General features: G+C 35.5%; 1 protein-coding gene and 1 pseudogene across 3 annotated transcripts in view; both read left to right on the top strand.

Annotated features, from left to right (window-relative positions):
* FSTL5 (follistatin like 5) overlaps positions 1-27,821 on the top strand; it is a 730,171-nt gene that overhangs the window by 678,570 nt on the left and 23,780 nt on the right. The gene's annotated exons all lie outside the window — the stretch shown is intronic.
* LOC124521481 (uncharacterized) lies at positions 17,142-17,270 on the top strand (annotated as a pseudogene).

Below are 27,821 nucleotides of genomic sequence, written 5' to 3'. Positions count from 1 at the left end.
ATGAGCTGATCAAAAAGGATTTAAATAATATAACAGAAAGTGAATTTAGAATAATAGTCATAAAATTAATCGCTGGGCTGGAAAACAGTATACAGGACAGCAGAGAATCTCTTGCTACAGAGATCAAGGGACTAAGGAACAGTCACGAGGAGCTGAAAAACGCTTTAAATGAAATGCAAAACAAAATGGAAACGACCACAGCTCGGATGGAAGAGGCAGAGGAGAGAATAGGTGAACTAGAAGATAAAGTTATGGAAAAAGAGGAAGCTGAGAAAAAGAGAGATAAAAAAATCCAGGAGTATGAGGGGAAAATTAGAGAACTAAGTGATACACTAAAAAGAAATAATCTACGCATAATTGGTATCCCAGAGGAGGAAGAGAGAGGGAAAGGTGCTGAAGGGGTACTTGAAGAAATAATAGCTGAGAACTTCCCTGAACTGGGGAAGGAAAAAGGCATTGAAATCCAAGAGGCACAGAGAACTCCCTTCAGACGTAACTTGAATCGATCTTCTGCACGACATATCATAGTGAAGCTGGCAAAATACAAGGATAAAGAGAAAATTCTGAAAGCAGCAAGGGGTAAACGTGCCCTCACATATAAAGGGAGACCTATAAGACTCGTGACTGATCTCTCTTTTGAAACTTGGCAGGCCAGAAAGAATTGGCACGAGATTTTCAGGGTGCTAGACAGCAAAAATATGCAGCCGAGAATCCTTTATCCAGCAAGTCTGTCATTTAGAATAGAAGGAGAGATAAAGGTCTTCCCAAACAAACAAAAACTGAAGGAATTTGTCACCACTAAACCAGCCCTACAAGAGATCCTAAGGGGGACCCTAGAGACAAAGTACCAGAGACATCACTACAAGCATAAAACATACAGACATCACAATGACTCTAAACCCGTATCTTTCTATAATAACACTGAATGTAAATGGATTAAATGCGCCAACCAAAAGACATAGGGTATCAGAATGGATAAAAAAACAAGACCCATCTATTTGCTGTCTACAAGAGACTCATTTTAGACCTGAGGACACCTTTAGATTGAGAGTGAGGGGATGGAGAACTATTTATCATGCTACTGGAAGCCAAAAGAAAGCTGGAGTAGCCATACTTATATCAGACAAACTAGACTTTAAATTAAAGGCTGTAACAAGAGATGAAGAAGGACATTATATAATAGTTACAGGGTCTATCCATCAGGAAGAGCTAACAATTATAAATGTCTATGCGCCGAATACCGGAGCCCCCAAGTATATAAAACAATTACTCATAAACAGAAGCAACCTTATTGATAAGAATGTGGTAATTGCAGGGGACTTTAACACCCCACTTACAGAAATGGATAGATCATCTAGACACACGGTCAATAAAGAAACAAGGGCCCTGAATGAGACATTGGATCAGATGGACTTGACAGATCTATTTAGAACTCTGCATCCCAAAGCAACAGAATATACTTTCTTCTCGAGTGCACATGGAACATTCTCCAAGATAGATCATATACTGGGTCACAAAACAGCCCTTCATAAGTTTACAAGAATTGAAATTATACCATGCATACTTTCAGACCACAATGCTATGAAGCTTGAAATCAACCACAGGAAAAAGTCTGGAAAACCTCCAAAAGCATGGAGGTTAAAGAACACCCTACTAATGAATGAGTGGGTCAACCAGGCAATTAGAGAAGAAATCAAAAAAATATATGGAAACAAACGAAAATGAAAATACAACAATCCAAACGCTTTGGGACGCAGCGAAGGCAGTCCTGAGAGGAAAATACATTGCAATCCAGGCCTATCTCAAGAAACAAGAAAAATCCCAAATACAAAATCTAACAGCACACCTAAAGGAAATAGAAGCAGAACAGCAAAGGCAGCCTAAACCCAGCAGAAGAAGAGAAATAATAAAGATCAGAGCAGAAATAAACAATATAGAATCTAAAAAAACTGTAGAGCAGATCAACGAAACCAAGAGTTGGTTTTTTGAAAAAATAAACAAAATTGACAAACCTCTAGCCAGGCTTCTCAAAAAGAAAAGGGAGATGACCCAAATAGATAAAATCATGAATGAAAATGGAATGATTACAACCAATCCCTCAGAGATACAAACAATTATCAGGGAATACTATGAAAAATTATATGCCAACAAATTGGACAACCTGGAAGAAATGGACAAATTCCTGAACACCCACACTCTTCCAAAACTCAATCAGGAGGAAAGAGAAAGCTTGAACAGACCCATAACCAGCGAAGAAATTGAATCGGTTATCAAAAATCTCCCAACAAATAAGAGTCCAGGACCAGATGGCTTCCCAGGGGAGTTCTACCAGACGTTTAAAGCAGAGATAATACCTATCCTTCTCAAGCTATTCCAAGAAATAGAAAGGGAAGGAAAACTTCCAGACTCATTCTATGAAGCCAGTATTACTTTGATTCCTAAACCAGACAGAGACCCAGTAAAAAAAGAGAACTACAGGCCAATATCCCTGATGAATATGGATGCCAAAATTCTCAATAAGATGCTAGCAAATCGAATTCAACAGCATATAAAAAGAATTATTCACCATGATCAAGTGGGATTCATTCCTGGGATGCAGGGCTGGTTCAACATTTGCAAATCAATCAACGTGATACATCACATTAACAAAAAAAAGAGAAGAACCATATGATCCTGTCAATCGATGCAGAAAAGGCCTTTGACAAAATCCAGCACCCTTTCTTAATAAAAACCCTTGAGAAAGTCGGGATAGAAGGAACATACTTAAAGATCATCAAAGCCATTTATGAAAAGCCCACAGCTAACATCATCCTCAACGGGGAAAAACTGAGAGCTTTTTCCCTGAGATCAGGAACACGACAGGGATGCCCACTCTCACCGCTGTTGTTTAACATAGTGCTGGAAGTTCTAGCATCAGCAATCAGACAACAAAAGGAAATCAAAGGCATCAAAATTGGCAAAGATGAAGTCAAGCTTTCACTTTTTGCAGATGACATGATATTATACATGGAAAATCCGATAGACTCCATCAAAAGTCTGCTAGAACTGATACATGAATTCAGCAAAGTTGCAGGATACAAAATCAATGTACAGAAATCAGTTGCATTCTTATACACTAACAATGAAGCAACAGAAAGACAAATAAAGAAACTGATCCCATTCACAATTGCACCAAGAAGCATAAAATACCTAGGAATCAATCTAACCAAAGATGTAAAGGATCTGTATGCTGAAAACTATAGAAAGCTTATGAACGTAATTGAAGAAGATTTAAAGAAATGGAAAGACATTCCCTGCTCATGGATTGGAAAAATAAATATTGTCAAAATGTCAATACTACCCAAAGCTATCTACACATTCAATGCAATCCCAATCAAAATTGCACCAGCATTCTTCTCGAAACTAGAACAAGCAATCCTAAAATTCATATGGAACCACAAAAGGCCCCGAATAGCCAAAGGAATTTTGAAGAAGAAGACCAAAGCAGGAGGCATCACAATCCCAGACTTTAGCCTCTACTACAAAGCTGTCATCATCAAGACAGCATGGTATTGGCACAAAAACAGACACACAGACCAATGGAATAGAATAGAAACCCCAGAACTAGACCCACAAACATATGGCCAACTCATCTTTGACAAAGCAGGAAAGAACATCCAATGGAAAAAAGACAGCCTCTTTAACAAATGGTGCTGGGAGAACTGGACAGCAACATGCAGAAGGTTGAAACTAGACCACTTTCTCACACCATTTACAAAAATAAACTCAAAATGGATAAAGGACCTAAATGTGAGACAGGAAACCATCAGAACCTTAGAGGAGAAAGCAGGAAAAGACCTCTCTGACCTCAGCCGTAGCAATCTCTTACTCGACACATCCCCAAAGGCAAGGGAATTAAAAGCAAAAGTGAATTACTGGGACCTTATGAAGATAAAAAGCTTCTGCACAGCAAAGGAAACAACCAACAAAACTAAAAGGCAACCAACGGAATGGGAAAAGATATTTGCAAATGACATGTCGGACAAAGGGCTAGTATCTAAAATCTATAAAGAGCTCACCAAACTCCACACCCGAAAAACAAATAACCCAGTGAAGAAATGGGCAGAAAACATGAATAGACACTTCTCTAAAGAAGACATCCAGATGGCCAACAGGCACATGAAAAGATGTTCAGCGTCGCTCCTTATCAGGGAAATACAAATCAAAACCACACTCAGGTATCACCTCACGCCAGTCAGAGTGGCCAAAATGAACAAATCAGGAGACTATAGATGCTGGCGAGGATGTGGAGAAACGGGAACCCTCTTGCACTGTTGGTGGGAATGCAAATTGGTGCAGCCGCTCTGGAAAGCAGTGTGGAGGTTCCTCAGAAAATTAAAAATAGACCTACCCTATGACCCAGCAATAGCACTGCTAGGAATCTACCCAAGGGATACAGGAGTACTGATGCATAGGGGCACTTGTACCCCAATGTTCATAGCAGCACTCTCAACAATAGCCAAATTATGGAAAGAGCCTAAATGTCCATCAACTGATGAATGGATAAAGAAATTGTGGTTTATATACACAATGGAACACTACGTAGCAATGAGAAAAAATGAAATATAGCCTTTTGTAGCAACGTGGATGGAACTGGAGAGTGTAATGCTAAGTGAAATAAGCCACACAGAGAAAGACAGATACCATATGGTTTCACTCTTATGTGGATCCTGAGAAACTCAACAGGAACCCATGGGGGAGGGGAAGGAAAAAAAAAAAAAGAGGTTAGAGTGGGAGAGAGCCAAAGCATAAGAGACTGTTAAAAACTGAGAACAAACTGAGGGTTGATGGGGGGTGGGAGGGAGGGGAGTGTGGGTGATGGGTATTGAGGAGGGCACCTTTTGGGATGAGCACTGGGTGTTGTATGGAAACCAATTTGTCAATAAATTTCATATATATATAAAAAAAAAAGATGAATAGAGTATATATAATAGAGACCTTAAAAGCAATAACACTTGAAAATGCCAATTTCCACATTTTTCTCTTCCTCTGGACCTGACCTACCGAACAAAACAAACCAAACAAACAAACAAACAAATAATGTTCCAAAAGTTTCCTCATAAAACTCCTTCCTTCCTTACCACATACTCCCAGATGATGTCAGTGTCGAATAAATATCTCAAACTGGATAATTCCATGGTTAGTGGACTTCAGTGTTACTCTTCAATTTTGGTGGTCTGGAAAGGAAAGGGTAGTTGGAGGTACTGTTTTAGGACCCTCAAAAGTCGAATGAGTATGAAGAGTGTAATGTAAGAGGGTTGCAGCCAAATGTGGAAAAGAGGCTCAGTACTTATCCAGTTTCAGATCAGTCATAATTCCTGCACAGCCAATGACTATGGCTCCACTGCAAGAGATGAAGAAAACTGAAATAACAAGTAACGGGCACCATTCTGTGAGTCTGGAGAGAGGTATATAGCACTCCTTTTCTGTTATAAATTACAGCAAGGAAATGATTAAGAAGGGATTGGAGTTGATTTATGTTTCCTTGAAGCTTCTCCAAGGGAAAAATAAACATTCTGTGAAAGTGAAAGTTAAAGTAAAGTATATCATTCTTCTTCATATTTTATCAAATCTGTTAAAGCAAAATTATATATACGGTTAGCCATTTGTCAAGACAACTCTACACTTGTGACTTGATTCATGGATAGGCCAGGTGTAAGGAGATACAATTTTAGCAGTAAAATTGTCTGGTTACACTAAAATCCTAGCACATTAGAAATTGAAAATATCAGTTGGGCAATTCATTTTTAGGAAAAATATAATCTCAGGATGAGAAGCCACAATTAAAATTGTTTTGCAAAATGATTCTTAAAGAGCTCACAAATCACAGTTTAATGAAGTTCTTTTTTTTTTACTCCATTCATCCTTATATGCTAATTCCTCCTACAAAGAAATAAACTAACAAACTAGAAGGATTCTAAATATCCTAGGAGTGGGAGCTCTTTCTATCTATATTCTCTTACGTAGTAAATATCTGAAACATTCATAAATTCTGAAACCATGGCCTTCTCTTTTCCCATTGTCTCTGAAATTCTTCATTGCTCTCTCTACTCCACACAAACACACACTGTAGATTGTCAGGACTTTCTGTATCTTGGGATCCTTACATGTACAGAGCCTAGTGCACTATCTGAAAAACATAAGACATTCATAAGTTGCTTATTAAACAAAGTACATATATGTAGATTTATGAGCGTGTCTGAATATACATATACAAATCATTGCTGGAAAACCGTCCAGCATTATTACATGGGTGCAAAGCTTCTTCTGCATAAACACTTGACAGCTTTCTTCATCTTATTTTTAAAGAAGTATAAACACACTATACCCTTCAACTTGGATCTGTAATGCTATTTTTATTTTTCATTAAGGTTACTGGATTACTTTTTTACTTTCAACCTTCTTTACCATACTAGTGTGATACACACATGGAGTGTAAAATGCTTAGACAGAAAACCAAGTGGTGTGCTTTCAGCCAAGTAGGGTGTGTGTGTGTGTGTGTGTGTGTGTGTGTGCATGTGTGTGTATTCAGTGTGTTATCATCATTATTTCTCGAGTTAGAGAACACGGTCTGCTTCCCTGCTTGGTCTCTGTCCTATATTAACAGGTCTTTGCACTATCTGAACCCTGTGTAAAAGTAAATAAATAAATAAATAAATAAGCAAGGCCTAGTGTCCAAAGTGGATGAACCAAGTAGACCAGCATCTCTTTTGGATACATATACACTTAGCTTAGTAGCTCATATTAGCTGTAGTTTTTCTTTTTTTATTGTATAGGGAAACAATATTTGACTTAAAGGGCAAACTGTATTTAAAACATGGGAATCTCATTATTTGAAAAAAGGAAAAGTTTTGTACAGATGTTATTAGTAGACTCCAACTTCTAGGATTTAATAAAGCCCCTAAATAGACTCATTCTATAGAATTTTTAAAGGAAGAAATCAATGGAGCAAGAATAACATGTTATTTAGAAACACTCTACATTGCAGATCTGCCTCTTGAGTTTTATTATGCAAAGAAACATAGCTCTTGCTTCTCTCAGAGATCCTTATGCTAACTCATCAAAGTGTTCAGTGAAACATAGGTCTTTCCATTTGATAGGACCCAGTATTCTTGTTAGGTGACAGCTGTGGGGTATATGCAGCATACTTGTACTTGTTTTTCTTTGTCACATATGATTTTGAGTTTTGCTGGAAATGGTAAATCTAACTTATTTTACCTTAAATGAGTCAATGATAAAGTTACATGGATTGCTCTCTTTGCTTGGTAGTAAAAACAGACTCAGGTAACAATTAAGATTAGTAAATAAACAGGGGCACTTGGGTGGCCCAGTCAGTTAAGCAACCAACTTGGACTCAGGTCCTGATCTTGTGACTTTTGAGTTTGAACCCTGTGTCAAGCTCTGTGCTGACAGCTCAGAGCCTAGAGCCTGTTTTGGATTCTGTGTTTCCTTCTCTTTCTGTTCCTCCTGTGCTCACACTCTGCCTCTCTCTCTCTCTCTCTCAAAAAAAAAAAATATATATATATATATAAACAATAAAAATATTTAAAAACATTAGTAAATAAACATATAAAAAGTGAAGATATAATGCAATACATTAAGTGAGGGGTAGAGCTCATCCTGAGAATTTAAGTAATTTCTTATGTGAATTTAATATATGCACTCCATGACCTATTTCATGCATATATTTAATAGATTATAGTATTTTGAATCAAGCTTATAAAGCATTAACTAGATCTCATAAAATGTGTATACAAAAGAATAATGTATATTGGAGTTTCTAATTCCTTCTATCTGAAGTGACTATATTATTATTCTATTGAAGGAAGATGATATCTTTTACCAGAATATCTTATGAATTCATTAATTTTTATTGCTGAAACATTTGATAAAAGTACTAAAACTTTAAATACAAGTATCATAGCATAACAAAAACTCCCTTTTGAATGAAAGACTTACTGTGGCTCAACAAAGCAATACTGTTAAATAAATAATTTTATCTTTGATAATCATGCATAAATTAATGATTACTGTCATAAAACATTTTGGAAATTTTTTCTGAATGTGACTAAATACTTTTTTATGTATACATCACTTTTAAATTTTGGTTAATTATAAAAACAAAGTTAATTTAACTGTATAATTAGTGGTGGTAGTGGGGGGCTGTCTTTAGATGGACAACATTGGTGGCACTGATATTCTCTGTCTACAATGATTTAAGACTGTCAAAACTATTCACTGTGAATCTACCCAAGTTGATATTTTGTGCTGTTTTAATCTAGCTGTATATTTACAGTGAGATAGTGAGATGTTGTCGTACTATGGCTATCCATGTAGGAAAAAGGAACTGCTTGTTGTAAGCCAATCGAATAATTTTAACGCAAATGCATTCTTTTTTTTTTCCATTAAATTATCATTCACTTGTTATGTAGCAGTGTTCTAGTTTTACTTCTCTTTTTTGAAAAAGTAACCATGCCGCAAAATTTCAGGTTTTAGAGTTCTTTAAGATTTGGTTCAAGCAAAAGTAAGGTTCTTAAGGATATCAGAAGCCTTTAAAATGTACTTTTACAGAAAAACCAACCAAATTAGTAGATATATAGAGAAACTGCTTATTAGGTCTCATCTGTCAACAGTCATAAATGGAAATACTCAACATGACCTCATGAGTAGATTAAGAACACTAGGCAACAAATATCAAACTCCAGGGTTATATCCTTTGGTATACACACTAGTGTTGTGTAGGTATATAAATCTCACAAAATGTATTGAAATAGCTAACTTCAGAGGAGATAAAAATGAAACTTGTCTTAAATGACTTATAAAACTGCTAGCTGGGTTAGTTATGGTTAAAATGTCTGTATTTGTTTAGACTGAGGTTAGCTGAATTTTTCTATACTAAGGAAACTTTTCTTATCTTCCATTTTTTTCTTTTATTTGGGGGAGATAATGAATACTTATTGATTTTTTTTCTATATTGACAACTGATTTTCAAGGAAAACTGTATGAAATTACGGTAATTCATTTTTTGTCATAATGTAGAGGCTTACTTTTATGCTTATGTAATTTGCATCCATAAATACAATTTTTAGTTCTTTGAAATGAAAGGGAATCAGAGTTTGCATGTGCTATGAAAGTAGTGGCTGATTTATGTAACTAAGCCAAGAAAATCCTAAAATAACCTAGATTTTTCCCCTGTAATGTAAATCAAGATTATTCATCAACTTTGAGTAATAGAAAATATTTTAATGTTTTTAATTAAAGTGAATATTATTTAAATTCTGTTCAAAAATTGGCTGCACAAATATGAAATAATAGAATATTTGGAACATCTGAAAAATTTTTATTAAAAAACTGGACAATGTTTATTTAATTAATACATGAAAATAATTTGAAAATAGATTATTAGTTTACATAGGAAGATGATGTTAAGAAATATTTTTAGTAGATCATAGGTACACATATCTTTATGTGGGCTAGACATGTCTTCTAGGATTCCTTGTTTATAGCCTTAATTTGTTTGGTAATTTTTGACATCAAACCTTACTTCTGTCCAAATTACTATTCACATTGGAACATAATGGAATATAATTTAGAGAGGTTTTTTTGGACACAAATTATTTTTTTAAGAAATAGAATCAGAGGGGTGCCAGTGGCTCAGTTGGTGAAATGTTTGACTCGATTTCAGATCAGATCATGATCTCACGGAATCAAGCCCATGTCAAAGCAAGGAGCCTGCTTGGGATTCTTTCTCTCCCTCTCTCCCTGCCCCTCCCACTGCTTGCACTCTCTCTCTCTCTCTAAAAATAAATAAACACTACAAAAATAGGATAGAATAGAAATTATTTAGCAACAGTCATTTTGAGATATACATTATATTGATAACTTAATAATGAATGCTTTATGAATAAAGAGATATATCATAGGTATCATCATTATCAGAGACCTTATAAAAAGAGAGGTCACATTAACCTTTTTTTACATTTTTCATTTCCTGACTCAAGTCTGTGCCTTGACAACATCATATAAAGATGTATTGATAATCTTTTTGATACTTTTACCACTTATCTGAATTCAAGTTGATCCATTTACCATCTTTTAAAACTTTTAAATACTTGAAAACACTTTTGGATAACCATAATATGTGGCTTTACAGAAGGCAGATACGTTATATTTAATCTTCCTATTATGAAGTCATTATTAAAATTTCAAATTCACCAGGGAAATATTTTTCTTTATTGTATTTATACTGGTTAAATATAAACAATATCATTAAATTAAAATGTAAGTCATTCTGGTAAATAATTTAAAGAGATTCACTTTTTTTATTATGATAAATTCATAATGATTTCCTAAAAGTATGCGAATAAATAAATCAAGAATTTGAATTTTATCAGGAAATAAAGGAATGAAAATATTAAGAAAAAGAAGCCCAGGTACATGGGAAATTTATTAGAAATACAGGAAATACATGACTACCACTTATTCATATTGCCTAGCAGCTTCATGATTAATGTCCAACTTTCCTCTGGTCCTATGTATAATAATCATTTAAAGTGGTTTTCTACAATTTTATTTTAATATAGTAGCAAAGTCTGATTTTCTGAAGTCAAGTGTGAGTTTACTTGATCATTAATCTACCCTCAGGTTGCATTGCTTGGTTATAGTTTCGTTCTTATTACTATGGTTATTATATAATGTGTTAAGAGTAATGAGAAAACATTGAGCACTTATTCTATGCCAGACAATGAGCTCAGAATTTTTATGCACTGCCTCATTTAAAACTAGCAGCTACATAAATTTTTATCCCTAGTCTACATATGGTGAATCACTTAACTAATAAGTGTTGGAACCAGCTATAAACTCAGTTGTGTCTAAATTTAGTTTCTTAACACTTAATACATTTTAGTGTTCAAGTCCTTTTTTCACTTTTCAGGTAAACCTTAATGACTGATGTCCTCTACAAATTATCTTAAACTTACCTTTAAAACATTCCCTCTCTCTCTTGTATGCACCTGTGCTACAACTAAACTCTCCTCTTCACAGCAAACCTACACCGTATTTTCTCACCTATATGCATTTATTTGCAGAATGCCTTGTTTCTTCATCATCTGCCCAATAAACCCTTCAGAGCTCATCTCAAAGCCACCTTTGATAAAATTTTTTGTAATTTCCCTAATTGGAGTCCCCTTGGCATTCTGAATTTTCGTTCTCTCTCATTTGTGTTGAGACTCGCACAAGACCTAGGTTGGAAAGTAGCTCTTCAGATCCTTTGGGGCCTTTAACACAGTATTTAATTTTGCTTAGATAAGTTTGATTTTCCTCTTCCAAAGGTAAATGATTTCAGAAGGGATAGAGGAAAAAAAATATGATGTGGTGTCTACAGTCCCTACAGACCCCACAGTAATTTTTTGCTGTCTGCTCATGTCTAACTTCATAATGTCTATTTATTAATCTGTTCCTCTCCACTCTCATGACACAGCCCTAAGCTGAGCTTCCTTATCTTGCACCTTGCTAATGCAATGAGGTCTTCACTGTTTCTCTTTACTGCTTTTTCTCCCTACTTCAGTTCACTAAACAGAGAACCACTACATCCCTCTTCCTGAATTCCTAGCTGTGATGATATAGTTCTGCACTGGGGAGAAAAAAAAATGTTAAAATATTTCCTTTTGCATATAGGTTAAGTCCAAACTACGTTGAACCCACTTCCTTAGTGATCTGAACTCCTAGGACTGATCTGCACATACCTTATGGTCCAGCAAATGGACCATACTTTCCTGTTCCCACTTAACCATTCATTTTATCTAAGGGGCTCTCTCTAATTCTGATATAGACCCTCCTAATATATGTCCATCTTCTGGCCAAACTCAAAACACTCCAATTCATGCAACATTTTCTATTCCTCTGTCATTTATGCTAGCACTCTCCTCAGAACTTACTTCTTGTTAAGTGCACCAACCTCACCTCAATTGTTAGTTTATTTCATTTATTCTTTCAACACAGCTGAACTGTTCACATGCCAGACATTATTCTAGATTCCAATAGGAAAGGGAATACAAACTTTATCTTATTTTCCTATAGTACAATGTGAATATCACAACAGTTAATAAAAATTAAAAGATATTTTTTTAAAAAGAACTCACAATTTGGGATGATAATAATATAGATTCAAATTCAGATGCTACCACTCACTACAGTGCAATTTTAAGCAAATTAAACTTTGTAAAGGACATTTAAAAAATTTGTCTGCTAGGGATATGTGTCTCATCCAGAAATGTTGCTTGTTTCAAATATTAGTTTATCTTTAATTCGCTGGAATGATTTTGTTCGCTTACTCCTCCCCCTTCCTCACCTACAACTACACACAATTTATGTCCATATTCAGGTCAACTGACACCTAGTTTTAAAATATTAGTGTTCTTTCTTTTTCTCTTACTAAAGCAATGGAACCCTATGTCAAAGTTGAAGTCTTTATGTAAAAGAAATAAATGTCAACCCAGGTTAATTTAACAGAGATAGGTGGGGGTGGCAGGAGGGGAAAGCCCTACCCACTCACCTTCACTTTCATTTCTTCCCTGCTTTTCTCTGCAGACTCCAATGGGGTGTGATTCTTCAAAATCTTTTAAATAAACTTTCTCAAGATAAATTTTTTAAAAAGAAAACTGTCTGCTACAGATTCGCCCTCCCTCTTCTTAGGTCCATGTCTTTTGCATATGTTTATTCACTTACTAACTGAAGAGAAGAGCACCTGTACAGAGAGATAGACAAATACGTCCCCAAATTCTCTCTGACTATAATAATTAGTTCAGACATAGGCGTGTAACCCACTCAGAACCCATATGTTACAATGAAAAAATTTTCTGGGACTTTCTAGAAAGCAGCTTCTGTTTTTCTGTGTAGGCTGGTCTGGGAGATCTAAAGCATCAGCAGTTCTTTTCATACCATGTGAAGCCCAGACCTGAAATCAAGATAGAAGATGGCAGAACCAATATACAAAGAAAAAATATGGTCTATATTAATATGACTCTAGGCCAAATTTCAGCTATGCTTGATCTGGTTCTAGAATTTCTATCTGTATGAATCCCCATATTCTTTTCCTTTTAAAAGGTCTGGAGTGCATATCCTATTACTCACAAAAGAAAGAGTCTAAGAGGAGGCTTCCTCATGTCTAAAATATACCTATTGTAAAGGACATTTACTTCACAGTATTTTGAGTTGGTTGCAAGATCTTGTGCAGTTCTGGGCACACTATAGGTGATTAACAAATGCTATTTTCCTACCGCTTTGGGTTGACAAATTTCTTGTCATGGTATAGTTACTATAACTATAGCAGTTTTACAAATTAGCACTCAGTAAATATTTGTTAAAAAGTCGTGTATTTAGTAATGTTTCTCTGAATGCCATGGTGATTCTGCATAAAAGAGCAAAGGGCAATGAGTCAAGTCCCAGTTTGTAGCTTACTGAAAACTTCTCCATGGCTTTAGTGCTATGGAGATAAGGAGCTGCTATTTATCAACCACTTGTGTAACATCCTAAGAAGATGACTCAGTTTGAAGATATTTGGATCACTTGAGGCAGCTCAAGAGTAACACTGAGACTATAGGGCTTCATTTGTCGAGGTTTTCTCAGCGTCCTTTAAATTACAATGGTTACAGACGAGGCCATTGGTTTATTCAATCTGGGCACCTATCTCTATGGTTTGCACGAATCCACATTTCCTCTAAGTGCTAAGAAAAGAAAATTCACTAGGATTTTCCTCAGAGAGAAACTTGTTATTTCATTTAGGATTAGACTGAAACTTGTGACTGAACAAAACCTTGAACCCTGGGAATATTATAATTCTTCTAAGATTTAGAGAATCTAGTTTGTTTGTTTTTTTCCTTTCTCAGGTGGATTTCTTTATAAATCTCCTAGAATGTTTGTTTGAAATTTATATCTTTCATGAAATTCTGAAAATGTTCTGGAGACATTTACTCAGTGATTTTTTTCTGGTTCAAAGCAATGTGTATTGGAGTGGACATTTCATTAAATGTCTCAGGGTTGTTTTTTTTTAATGTTTTATTCATTTTTTGAGAGAGACAGAGACAGAGACAGAGTATGAGAGGAGGAGGGGCAGAGACAGAGGGAGACACAAAATCTGAAGCAGACTCCAGCTTCTGACCTTTCAACACAGAGCCCACGTGGGGCTCGAACTCACAAACCAGAAGATCATGACCTGAGCAGGTTGGGATGCTTAACTGACTGAGACACCCAGGAGCCCCTAGGTGTCTCAGTTTCAATTTACTACTAACCTAGTTTATAGCACTATTGACTAATTAGTAAGGTTTATAAGTAAGTTAGAACCCTACCCACCCCATGGCTAATATTTCTCCAAAGAATGTAATTTTTTAATTGAATTTGTCAAATTATAACACAGCAAAGAAGAGCTTCATCTGTAGTTGATATTCAGTATATTTATTAAATAACTTATAAAGCTCAGGAAACTTTGGGGTTTTTTGTTCATTTTAATTTTGAGGTTTATTTTTAAAATTTTTAAGGTTTATTTAGTTTTTTGGGGGCGGGGCAGAGAGAGAGGGAGACACAGAATGCAAAGCAGGCTCCAGGCTCTGAGCTGTCATCACAGAGCCCAGTGCAGGGCTCAAACCCACGAACTGTGAGATCATGACCTGAGCTGGAGTAGGACACTTAACCGACTGAGCCACCCAGGCACCCCTTAATTTTAAGTTTTAATATTGGTGCTATAGAGAAAGCAAATCATAGTCTTCTGCAAACAAGATATAGGAAAAAGTTCAAAACCAAGGATAGTGTGGTTTTGTCTTGATTTGTTTTGTTGTCAATCATGAGGACTGATGATTCACAAAACTGTGGGTAGCTGTATTGAGTGCCTTATCTCTCTCTGGTGAGAAATAGTTTGAGTAAAAACATCCTGTAACAAAGATGGCATAGAAGAAATCTAAATAAATATCTATCAAATGGAATACTGGAGAATTTTATAGTGTCACTATCAGAGTAATCAAATCATAAATCTATATGCTTATTACCTGACGAGCATTATATAAGTAAATGTTTGAACATTCTCAAAATTTATTATTCAGTTTACTAGGAATATCAGTACATACTCAAAATGAATTAATAAAGAATTGTTCACAGTTATTTCTATTATGTTCAATATGTGCCAATGTAAACATTAATCCTATAGTGTAATTTTTGAAGTAAAACACCGTTAGTTGTTGAAATCACAGCCATGATAGAGACCTTCACACAAGAGTGAGATGAAAACGTGGCAAAAACAAGCATCTCCAAAATAAAATCTAGATATGTTATCTGGCCGGTCCAGAGGCACATCAGTATTTTGAACAGAATCAACAACCACCAGCATGGTAGATGTTCATTAGGAAACTCAGAACAGCATGAAAAGAACAAGACAAATCCCCATTCTTTTGGAGACTGAGACTGCCAGAGACTTTCTGTAGGGGTAGGAGGAGAGAAAATAAAATATTTCATCAACAAGTCCAGATATGTGATTACACTCATTGTGTTAGCTACTATAGATAGATAGATAGATAGATAGATGCTAGATAGATAGATGCTAGATAGATGTTAGATAGATGATATATAGATAAAAGATGGAACAAAAATCTGTATGTTGATACATCCCTTACATGTTCAATGATGAAATGTTTGTTTTAGGTACCCCCTAGGAACATTACGGTTATTCTTTTTTTTATTATGGTTTAAAAAAAAAAGGAAAATCAAAATAGCCTTGCCATTGTGAGATGAACTGCAAAGTCATCTTCTTTTCTCTATGACTCTAATATTAGCATATATTGTATTGTTAGGCATTATCTATTTCTGACAGTACCTGAAGCTTCTGAAAATGGCACTAATCCATTTTCAATCATTTATAGAAAATATGCCAGACCATGGCATCAATAAATGCCTCTCAAAGAGCCAACTCATTTTGGCCACTACCTGGAGAACTTTCCTGACATAATCTTTAGATACACTAAAGGATATCTCTATAACTTGTCATGTGAATAACTTAACTTTGCGGTAATAACAACCGAAAAGTGTCAGTTGGTTACAAATCACTCTTTATGCACATATATTTTACAAATGCACATATAAGTGTGTATTAAATAATCAGGGTTTGTATTGAGGAGGTGTACACCAGGTTGCCATGCATTCTAATTGGTTGGTGCCTGTGACCTATAAGTTGTCAGATATTTTTAATATCACTTCAAAAATAACTGGTGTTTATTAACTACTTAATCTGTGCAACGGAATGTACCTTGTGCATGTTTAGCTTATTAATCATAACAACCATACCAATTCCATCTCATGCATTAAGAAACAGATTCACAGGGTTCCATATGTGTTCACTCTTATGTGGATCCTGAGAAAGTTAACAGGAACCCATGGGGGAGGGAAGGAAAAAAAAAGAGGTTAGAGTGGGAGAGAGCCAAAGCATAAGAGACTCTTAAAAACTGAGAACAAACTGAGGGCTGATGGGGGGTAGGAGGGATGGGAGGGTGGGTGAAGGGCACTTAGGAGGGCACCTGTTGGGATGAGCACTGGGTGTTGTATGGAAACCAATTTGACAATAAATTTCATATATTAAAAAAAAAGAAACAGATTCACAGAAAAATCCAATGGCTTGCTCAACGTCACACAAGTTATTACATCATGAAGCTGGACACAAACCTGCATAGTCTGGTTGGAGTGCTGTGTGTGAATGTTCTTAAAAACTTTGCTCTGTTGAAGACACCCATCTGACCCAATTCCTCAACACAAGTACATGCACACTTCCATTTAACATTTCCCCTTGTGTGTGTTTGTTTTGTGGAGAGATTTTGCACAATCTATTGTTTGGTCAGACATATTTCTGAAATTTGTTTTATGGGATGTTTTTTGAGAGATGTTCATTGCTAATGTATAAACAATGGCTTATTGTGTTATAAGACATCAAATCAATTAAATTATATTGATTATAATGTATGTTTTATAATAATTGGGTGGTGCTATGTTCTGGTGCTTTCAATGCTTAAAAATTTCTTCTGGTGGAAAACAAGCAAGCTCATTCCTCATTTTTATCATCATCTATGATCGCTTCTAGGCCTTTTGGCTAAGATCAAGTGTAGTATCTGTTCTTATCAGGTTAATACCATCATCTATGAGCTTCCTTCATGGCTGACAGTGTGTTATATACTCTAAAAACATTACTTACACTCACTATAAAATATTACAGGCACAGGCTTTAGAAAGGACACAATATATATTTCAATTTCAAGTCTGAGACAGGAACTACTATAATATGGATTTTCATTTCTAATCTATTATATCAGAGTTGATTGCTTGTCTTTTCCAAAATGTTACTTCGTATGTGATAATTAAGTACTCTGTAAAAATATTTAAGTATCTTTAAGATAGTGATTCATTACATTAGATTTTTCAATTTAATTTTACTTTTGAACCCTTGTCCAGTAGTGATATACTTTAATTCAATTCAGTTATCTTTTGTTCATTTAGTTCATGAATTATAGAATTGAAATATAATTCTGGGTGTTCTTTAGACTTTTATAATCTTTTTTTCCATGAGATATTGGAAAAATACGATTCTGTAGTCATATAAGATGGTAACTGGGCAACCTATTTTTTTAATCATCAGCAAGAGATAAAGGATAATTAAAAGGCAACATATGAGTGATTTTAGATGAAATGCTTTTGTTGAATGGTATATTCATTTTCACCATGAACACATCCAGTACAATAAGCTGCTCATTTATTTGTATGTAACAGTTGTTATTTTCTTGCTGGTACATTGTAAACATAAAAGAAAAAAAATAAGTATAGACTTTGGCCCACTTAGAGATAAATGTAAAAAACTTCAAACGGACAGATGGAGCTCATAGGCAGAAAATCACTTCAGATGCCTCAACGTTATCTTATTTTTATAGACAGCTATTTGAGTTAAATTTCCCTACACCCACAGACTTTTAAAAGCATTTTTCTTCACCCTCCTTGATTATAATGAAACTCCATTCCCCCTATTGTAGGCTATTTTTGCACACATGCCTTATTCTAAACAGCCTTGATGTGCGTGGGGCTGAGGGAGCGAGTTGTTTGCCTTTGCCATTTTTGCCCACACAGTCATTTATAGACAATTGGTCCTCCATCACCAAGACAAAAAGGCAAGTGCTCCCCTTCAGAAATGTATAATCCCCTTAGGGTGCCTGGGTGGCTCAGCTGATTAAGCGTCCAACTTTTGATTTCATTTCAGCTCAGGTCATGATCTCACAGTTTGTGGGATTGAGCCCCACATTGGGCTCCATGCTGGCAGTGTGGAGCCTGCCTGGGATTCTCTCTCCCTCTCTCTCTGTCCCTCCACCACTCACACTTGTTGTCTCTATCTCAAAATAAATAAACATTAAAAAAAACAAAGAAACTTGAAGATAGATTTAAAAACAAAACAAAACAAAACTTCAGTTGGTACTTTTCTCCCCATCCCACTTCTTGCCATGTGTCTTCTGTTTATATGTGGACTTCTCATCCACCATCTCACTTCACGCTTTCACAAGATCAACCAGTGCCATTGATTCTACTCAAAAATATACCCTAATTCGTCTAATTGACCCTATTACTCATATTGCATTTAGAATCAAACCAATGCTTCAAATAGGACAGTAACATACATTATCCTTAAAAGAAATACCAGAATGTTTTTCATGGCATTAAAGACATTTCTGACCTAGGTTTTTCATTTTTTTCTTCATCCTCACCATCTGCTACTTCCTAATATTTATCTTGTGTTTCACACAGACTGTTCACAGTGCCTCTACTCTTCCAGGCTCTCTTATGCTGCAAGGTCTCCGTGCCTAATCTCATCTGTTGAAGCATTTCAGCCCTTGATAATTGTATTTTCATAGAATTCTATGCAAGTGTATATGACAGTAGAACTCAGTTTTCAAAAATTATTTGTTCACATATTTATCTTCCCCATGAGAGTAAGGTTCCGAGTAACAAACAGAATCATAATCGTTGTACTGTTATCCCTAGCCCACAGCTCCTTGTCTGGCACAGGAATGCTCAGTAAGGGAATGATTGAATGTAATTGGTGGAAGCCACTTGCACATATTTCAGAAAGTTTCTTCTGCAATCTTGAAACCAGTTAGGGGAAGGTTTTACTTTCCTCTATCTCTATAAGAGCTGGTAATTCTTATTATTCTTAGTAAATGAAATGTCCCAATTTTTTGATAGACGTAATCCGACCCTTGAAGATAAACATAGGCATAGGTGGAAGATTCTGATACAGAAATCATTAACTCATGTGTTTCAACCAAGTTCTTCATAACTGAGTGAAATAGCTTAGTATATAAACATTGTTTAATTCATTATGGCAAGTGCTATCACAGAGGTAATGCCAACACGTTTCTATTAGAAGTGAAGGACACAACCATTTTGGTCAAGTCAGACAAGTGGCAGTAGCAGTGATGTGTACAGTCAGTTTTAAAGAAATAAAGAAGGCAAAGCTTGTAACGTGAAAACGCTAGCAGAGTTTGCACAGAAATTTGAACATCAGCTCACCCCTTCAGTAAACACTGAGGAATGTTTAGTTTCTTACATCAGGCAAGTGGGCCGTCAATAGCCAAAATCCCCCAAAGAGTTGGAAGAATCTAGGAGGGTATATAAATCCCTTGAGAGCTGATGAAAGAAACAAAAGAAGGGACTTTTCTAGATCTTCATTCTCTCTTCAGGGTTATCATCAGCAGTTCTCTTATGGGGACTAGTGGGCTGATAAAATTGTTCCTCCAACTGAGAGCCGTCTGTTGTATCTTCTGCATGAAGTGCTGACCAATACAGACATGTTCTTAAATCTTTGACTTCATTAAAAAATAAGTGGCTTTTTGCTTATGTCTGTTGGAGAATTTCTATTAATCAATCTAAGACAACTACAACAAGTTCCATGGCTAGTCATACTAAACAAGGGGAGAAACATGAGGACTTATTACAGATAGAGGAAATATCATGTAAACTAAAAAAAATTAAAATGGCATGCTAACTTTTATAATCAGAAAATAAAGTGCACTTAAAAAAACTATTTTGATTCCTTTGGGGAAGTCCAATTGTTTCTGAATCATAGAAGCATAAAATGTTGCATTCATTGACCAACATGAGTAGGTTTTTTGAGAGTTGCCAAGGAACAGTCTAGTTTTGACAGTTTACTATGAGGGCTAACCTTCTGGTTTAATAAAAATTTATTGCTTCTATTGAAGTTTTGTCACCTTCACAATATGGCTTATTATTACTGGGCGTTATTTTTACATATCATTTATATGCACGTGTCTTATTCTGGGTCTTTTGTAAGGCAGACACTAAGCAGAAATTTATTAGGAGGAACACCTGTGAAAACAAATGGGGAGGGAGACAGGCAAGGCTGGGGGTGTTACCTGACCCTGTGCATGTCGGACCCTGAGTGAAGAACAATGAAAAGAAAAGGAAGTCAGTTTGGATGAAACATCCTAGACTGCCAGAGATCTGGAAAATTTAATAGTGCTCTCGGAAGTCCTAGAGCCAAAATCCTCATTCAGAGAAGCCTCGCCTCTAGAAGGAATGGGTCTGCTTTACTATCAGTACTGGACTGGAGCACTGGCTCAGAGCAGCCTGTTGAAAACATGGTCAGGTCACAAATGCATCTATAGATTTCAAAGCACAGCAGCCAAGACCGTCAGTCAATTAGGGTCCCCACAGGAGAAGAACAGATGATCTTATTTTCATGGCTGACACAGCATGTAACATGGATCCTACAGAAATCAATAGTCAGCAAGAGTTTAGTAAAATTAATTGAATTAAGTTAAATTACAAGTAACAATAAAAATGAGGGCGATATTTTCCTAAGGAAGCATATTGAGATCTAGGCAAAAATTTAAAGTTAACTTCTACTCTAGAGTATTTAGTTTCCAAGTTGGGAGTTTTGTAATTTTTAGCCAATCTTTATTTTATATGTTTACAATGCCTGCATATTAGTGATGTTTGGTTTTCTACAGTAGATAATGCATTGTTTATATTTTAATCTGAACAATAGATTTAGATCTTTAAATGTATTGTCTGAATCTTTGACATAATTTATACTTAACATGATATTTGGTAGAGAATACAAGTCCTTTCAAAAACCACCTTTGGAAGGGGCACCTGGGTAGCTCAGTTAAACTTCTGACTTCAGTTTAGGTCAGGAACTCACAGTTCATGGGTTCGAGCCCTGTGTCAGGCTCTGTGCCAATAGCTCAGAGCCTGGAGCCTGCTTCAGGTTCTGGCTCCCTCTCTCTCTGCCTTTACCCTGCTCACGTTTTGTGTGTGTGTGTCTCTCTCTCTCTCAAAAATAAATAAACATATAAAAAATCTTTTGTTGAATTCTCTGAGACAGTTGGCAATCATTTTAAGTGTGGCTAGAGACCATTAGGTAACTAAGTAAATTTTATGTGAAATTATTTTCAAGGTCCTCATAGCTACAGATCAGAGAAAATATGGTTGTTTTAGTCCTCTCAATAAGTAGAATAAAAATTTACCTTCTTCTATTGAAAGATTTGTGCCCTCAAGCTTGGAAAGGGAAAGTGGAATGTGGTAGAAGTGAACTTGGAATAATTCCTGTACTAAAAACACCCACCTTCATACACATGCCTACAAGGACTGTCTCTCATTTAAAACTCACATCAAATTGTGTCTGTTATTTTTAAGGATTTTTTTCCATATTTTTTTCAGTATCATTCTGTAGCTGCATCTATATTACTCTGTCCATTTCCTGTGTTCTTCAAACTGATTATGATTATAGCTCCTGTAGCAATTATCATATTGTACTTTATATCAGAGAGGTTTTTTTATCTATAAAAATGCATTCTAGACATTATGTTGCTGGAAGTAAGGTAATAGAATTTTGTTAAACTGTTCACTTACTCACTTATTGCAGTACCTAACAGACAATGTGTTAAATAAATATCATTTGGGTAGAATTTATATATGTACATATATATACAATTAAAATACACATATATACAGACATGCATACATACAAAATACATATCATAACATATATATAAGTATATATAATATATAACATATATATCATATCTATATATGCTAATCAATTTTAGTAAATTTAATATCTGCCTATAGTAAAGAATATGTAGATACAAAAATGTTTATAAATTACACAAAACAAATAATATTGTGCAAATAGTATAGATTGAGATACTACCTAGAAAATGGTAGATTTTGAAAGTATTTGTTTTCTGGAATTTTCTGTTGGTTTACAATCTTCAATCATTCTTAGTTACTCTTTCCTTCTTTCTATGCACTAATTAAAAAAATATGTATGTATATATATATATATATATATATATATATATATATATATTTCCCACAGTAGTTTTAAGCTCTACTCATGACCATCTCACTCCTGAGAGAGGAATAGAATTTAAGAACATAAGACCTAATCCAAGATCCTCAGTAAGCGAGCTGTGTGACTTCAGGTATATCCTTTAATCTCACTGGGCTTCAAGATTTTCATCTGTAAAATGAAGGGATTGAACCAGATCATCTCTAAAGTCTCTCCAGTTCCAAAGCAAACGCCAAGGTCTTAAGATTGTCTCAGACCAGAACATCTGGCTTTCTGCTTTTTTCTCTCTAATGCCTTGTGGTAGTATATAAGAATTACAAAATATTAGTCATTCTCCCAAAGGAGGCCAACAGTCTTTGGAATATGAATTTCCTGGGCAATTAATACCTGTTAAAATACAATACATGATTATTCAAAGATCTATGAGATCTATAACACAGCCCAGCTCGCCGTATTGTCAAGTATAGCCTGAACTACAGATAAATCCTTGCTAGGCTCAGCCTATTCTTGTGGCATTGTACAGGAAGAAGACACATCCCCAGAATCTTTGGATTGGTATTTGACATACTTTGATGTAACTAATATCTAAATAAGGAAAATTTGAACATTAAGTCAAGATACCAACATTTTATGAAATATAAATGATTTTCTTTCCTAGCTACAGTTTCTTTCTCACTTTAGTGTCTGCCTCTAAAAAAATTTCCAACATTATATAACCTTTTTTTTCCTTTTAAAATTTGTAAAATTGAAGCTCATGTGCAGAGTGCATATCTGCAAAGATTCAAAGTCATGTTCTGCCATTTTCTGACTTAAACTTCCAGTCTCCACACTTAGAGACTATACATTTACAAAATCTTATTAGCATACTGAGTCCTAGAGAAAACAGGAAAGAGAAAGGATTTCCTTTATATGCATATATAAATATATAATACATATATTTATATAAGTATACATAGTCATATATATAGTCATATATGTGTGTGTATATATATATATATATATGTATATATAGTGTATATATATATACACACACACACATGAATACAGAGATAGAATGGGAAAAAACACAAAAGAAAACCAATAAATGTGTTTAAAAATTTAGATAAAGGGGAAAAAAAGGTATAAGCTTTTCTTCAAATGAAAATGAAAGTCTTCTGCAGAAACTACTTAGGAAATTTTCTCCCTGCCACGCAAAAATTAAAACCTTAAGCAGGGTAGACTATTTGCCTTGAAGACACTATATCATTTACTGCCATCCCCTATATCCCAGTAAACATCCAGGAAATGTTTTGATTAAATCAACACCCTATTTCCAATGATAAAATAACTATATTAAAGTTACCTTAAGAATTATTCTTACTACATGGATAATCTGGGCAATCTTTCAACATCAGTAAAGCTTTATCTCCTCTCTGTCCTCCAACTGATGATAAACCATATAAAATACTAGAAAGGTCAAACCCTGTCCACCGCCTCAGGTCACTTTCAGGTTGACTTTGGTTCAGCTGCTGATGTATCCATGCTCAGGACTAAGGCATCATATCTGGAGAAGAGAGTATTTTCATATTGACCTATACCTGTCCATTTATATGAATGATAGGATTCTCATTTCACTAACGTCTTAGTCTTGGTAAATTCAATCTAATAGTGAATGAAAAATAATCTAGAGAAGATACTGCTTCTTCAAAAACAGTAGACATAAAAATAAATATATAAGGCCAATGAAAGCAATTAAGAGAGTTATTTACGTTATGAAAAGACTCAGTTAATTGTTTCTTAAGGTAGAATTTTTTTAAAGCTCTTTTTTTTTCTTTTATGTTTATTTTTGAGAGAGACACAGAACATAAGTATGGGAGGGGCAGAAAAGAGAGAAGGAATCACCGAATCCAAAGCAGGCTCCAGGATCCAAGCTGTTAGCACAGAGCCTGACAAGGGGTTTGAACTCATGAACCATGAGATCATGACCTGAGGCAAAGTCAGATACTAAACCGACTGAGCCACCCAGTTGCCCCTTAGGGTAGAATTTCTGAGATAAATCATGACATATTTTACCAGAAATGATTCTTTACATCATTTGTCAGGATACTTTCAGGAAGTACTTAATGAAAGAACATAGTATTTTATTTCATGCTGAATTTAAAGCTAAACACTGTTTATTTATTTTTTTACTAGCCAAGACATGATCTTGGAAAGAACTTTCCTTATGAGGGAAGTGGTGATTGCCCCATATGCCTTTGAAATCTGTTTCGTGTAAAGAAATGGAGTTTTGAGTCTCATCAATTTTTAAACACAAAGAAGTACTTGACATACTGTAGTGAAAAAAAGTTATAGTCCCTCATTATTAATTCACAGATCAGCTGTTCAAGCAAAATTGTTTCTGAATTTATAGCAAACTAAAAGGAGCATAAAAATTATTTCTTCCTTGTGGTCTCCATAAACAGCTTTAACAGGGACTAGGTAATAAGTGCAATATAAATGCCTTTCCAAATAGATAAGTGAAGCTGTGATTGGATTGTAATATGCTGTAAATGTATTTTCAGGCCATAGGTCCTTTCCAAGGCAACACTCTGGCCTCTTTCATACTCTCTTTTTCTAAAAAAGAAATGTGTCGCATTATGGTTGATTTATTTTTTTAAAAATAAAATACATTCCCCAGGGCACTTTGAAGACTAGCATTTAGGCATCCTGTAAGGAATATTCAATTCCCTTCCTTTTTTTTTTTTTTTTTTTTTTTTTTTGTGGTTACACAGTCAGTCAGAGGAAGTCAAGGACAGGCAAGGATAGGCAGTCCTAAGACCCAGTCCAGATGCTCAAATGCCCTCAGCTGTGCTGGACCTCCACACTTTTACCTCAGCCCCTGGGATCCCTAGCTTCACTTTCTGTGGGATAATTCTAAACCCAAGTAATTTCTGGATTAGTCCAGGCAATCTAAACAAGAAAATTGGTTCTGGACTCCTAATAAAATTCTCATTAGCTCAGCAGGAAAAACTAGTTTTCCTGTTCAGAAACCTCATGCATCTCATTAGACCAGCAATCATAGTAATAGTAGAGCCTCTTCATTATTTTGTGCCAGGCAGTCTATTAAGTACTTTACGTATAACATTTACAGTGTTCTCAATAACCCTTCAAATGAGGGATTTATAGACATTAACAGAGAATGAAATGTGGAAATCATATAATGCTAACCAAAGAACAGCCTGCTGGAGGCTGAGCAGAGCCTTACTAAATGATTCTTAGATTTGATAGCAGAATTCAGGAGTTAGACTCTAATTTCAAGGCCTGGAGACTAATACTTTTTTTTTTTTACATTTATTTATTTTTGAGCGACAGAAAGAGACAGAGAGTAAGCAGGGGAGAGGCAGAGAGTGGGAGACACAGAATCAGAAGCAGTCTCAGGCTCTGAGCTGTCAGCACAGAGCCTGACGTGGGGCTCGACCCCACGAACAGTGAGATCATGACCTGAGCCGAAGTTGGATGCTTAACCGACTGAGCCACCCAGGTGCCCCGAGGAGACTAATACTTTGAAGTACGCAGGGGTGACGAGAATCTCAGCACGACCTCTAGCCCACTAAAATACATAAAAGGTCAAATAAGACATTAGAATGTAAACTGATTGGTAATAAGCAGGCTATGCTTCTGAAAAGATGATATGGATTGAAAAAAAAAAAGTGAGAGAACAATCAAACCAAGTATTTAAGGTAGAGGCAGCTGGGTGCAAACGTACTGAATAGAAATCTTTGGGCATATTTGAGGAGCAGCTTGGAGACCTCTGCAGTTCCGGTGGTAGGAGATGAGTTTGAATAAGTAGAGCCATTGGCATATTACTCTGAGTGTGATAAAAGCCATTAAAAGTTTTGATCAGAGATGAGATGAAATCTGATTTTCACTGGGAAAGTGCACAGTTGTGGAGATTATGTTTTAAGAAGACAGGTGTGGAGATCAGTTAAGAAGCTAATGTAGAAGTACAAATCAAAGGGCAGGATCTTCCAGACAGTGAGTCCTCAAGAACATGATACTAAGAACTGATCAGTGTTCAGGAAATCTCTTTCCTTTAAGAGTATTTTCTTTTGTGTTCTCTCTGCTCTTCCCACTGCATTTGTTTTAAACTTCTAGATTTAATGTGTGCTATACAAAAACGGAGGTGTCGTAGTTAGAACAATTATTTTTGTTTCATATGTGTAGGTAAACATGTATGATTTAGATGGAAGAAAAGAGGAGGCTGAATAAAAAGCAAAGAGGCCTTAAGTTGTGAAAAACACGTCTGGTACTAGAACAGGAATGTGTCTTTAATGCCATTGGTAACAAGCAGAAACTAGTGTTGTTCAGCCTCTTCTTCTGAGGGATTATGTGTGTACCATAGGTTATTCTGGAAGCTCTACAGGAAGTAGATTGAAATGTGATTGAGAAGAGTATTTGAGAGAAGTTTAGAAAGCCATCACAAGAATAATGCATGACATGATGAGAGTCTCTTTTGTGTAAAGCTCTGGGTTAGAGACTACAAGTGCTGCACTTATGCCAGCCCAGGACTTCCCTCTCCGGAAGCTTAGGAACAGAATGAAATAGATATCTCTGCTTTACACATTTCAGTTGTGTGACACAAGGCAGCTTATACGTGCTGTTTTAGACTGCGTGGCTTATTTTGTTCCCTATACTTGAAATGTGTTTTCCCCCTCCTCCATTTGACCACCGTTCTCCAACATTTATTTTATTTCCTCCAGTAAGACATTCATAATCTCTATCAGTCTGTGTAAATTGCCCATTTTCTAATGGAATTTCATGGCTAATTATAACCCTTAATACATTGTATTAAAATAATTTGTGTATTCATTAGTGTCTCTTTTTAAATATTATTGAACAAACATATATGGGAGTAAATATGTGCAAGCCATGATTTTGTGTTACATGAATTAATTCAGCCCTCACAAAACCCTTACACATAGATGTTATTGCTATTCCCATCATAGAGGTGATAAAAACAGGTCCCTGATGGCTATACAGTCATTATGTAGTGGGATTTGAAGCTAGAAAGCCTAGTGTCCAGACCCACATTATTAATCCTAGACTACACACCCCTAAAGAATAGTGACTGTTCCACAGTCTATGATGTATTTCTAGTACCCAGCAACTTTCTGAATAGGACAACATGAGAAGAGGAGATCAAAAGGTTGGAAAATTATTAAACATATTAGACAAATTATAACTATAAATTAGCTGTAGTATAGAATGTCATTATTGAAAATTAGTAAGAAATGGGGCACACATTATTTTAGAGTGACTTTGATGATAAGAGAGAGAGCGATAAAAGTTCACTCAGTTTGCATGACCATTAACAGATGTGGATTTTTTGGGGAGTACCTGGGTGGCTCAGTTGGTTAAGCCTCTGACTTCAGCTCAG

The sequence above is a fragment of the Lynx rufus genome, unplaced genomic scaffold, assembly GCF_022079265.1.
Source record: "Lynx rufus isolate CCGP_SWC_20201006 ecotype Redwood Valley unplaced genomic scaffold, mLynRuf1.p SCAF_3, whole genome shotgun sequence".
In the NCBI taxonomy this organism is placed as follows: Eukaryota; Metazoa; Chordata; class Mammalia; order Carnivora; family Felidae; genus Lynx; species Lynx rufus.
The sequence above is the reverse complement of the archived record's forward strand: the minus strand, read 5'-3'. Positions and strand labels throughout refer to the sequence as shown.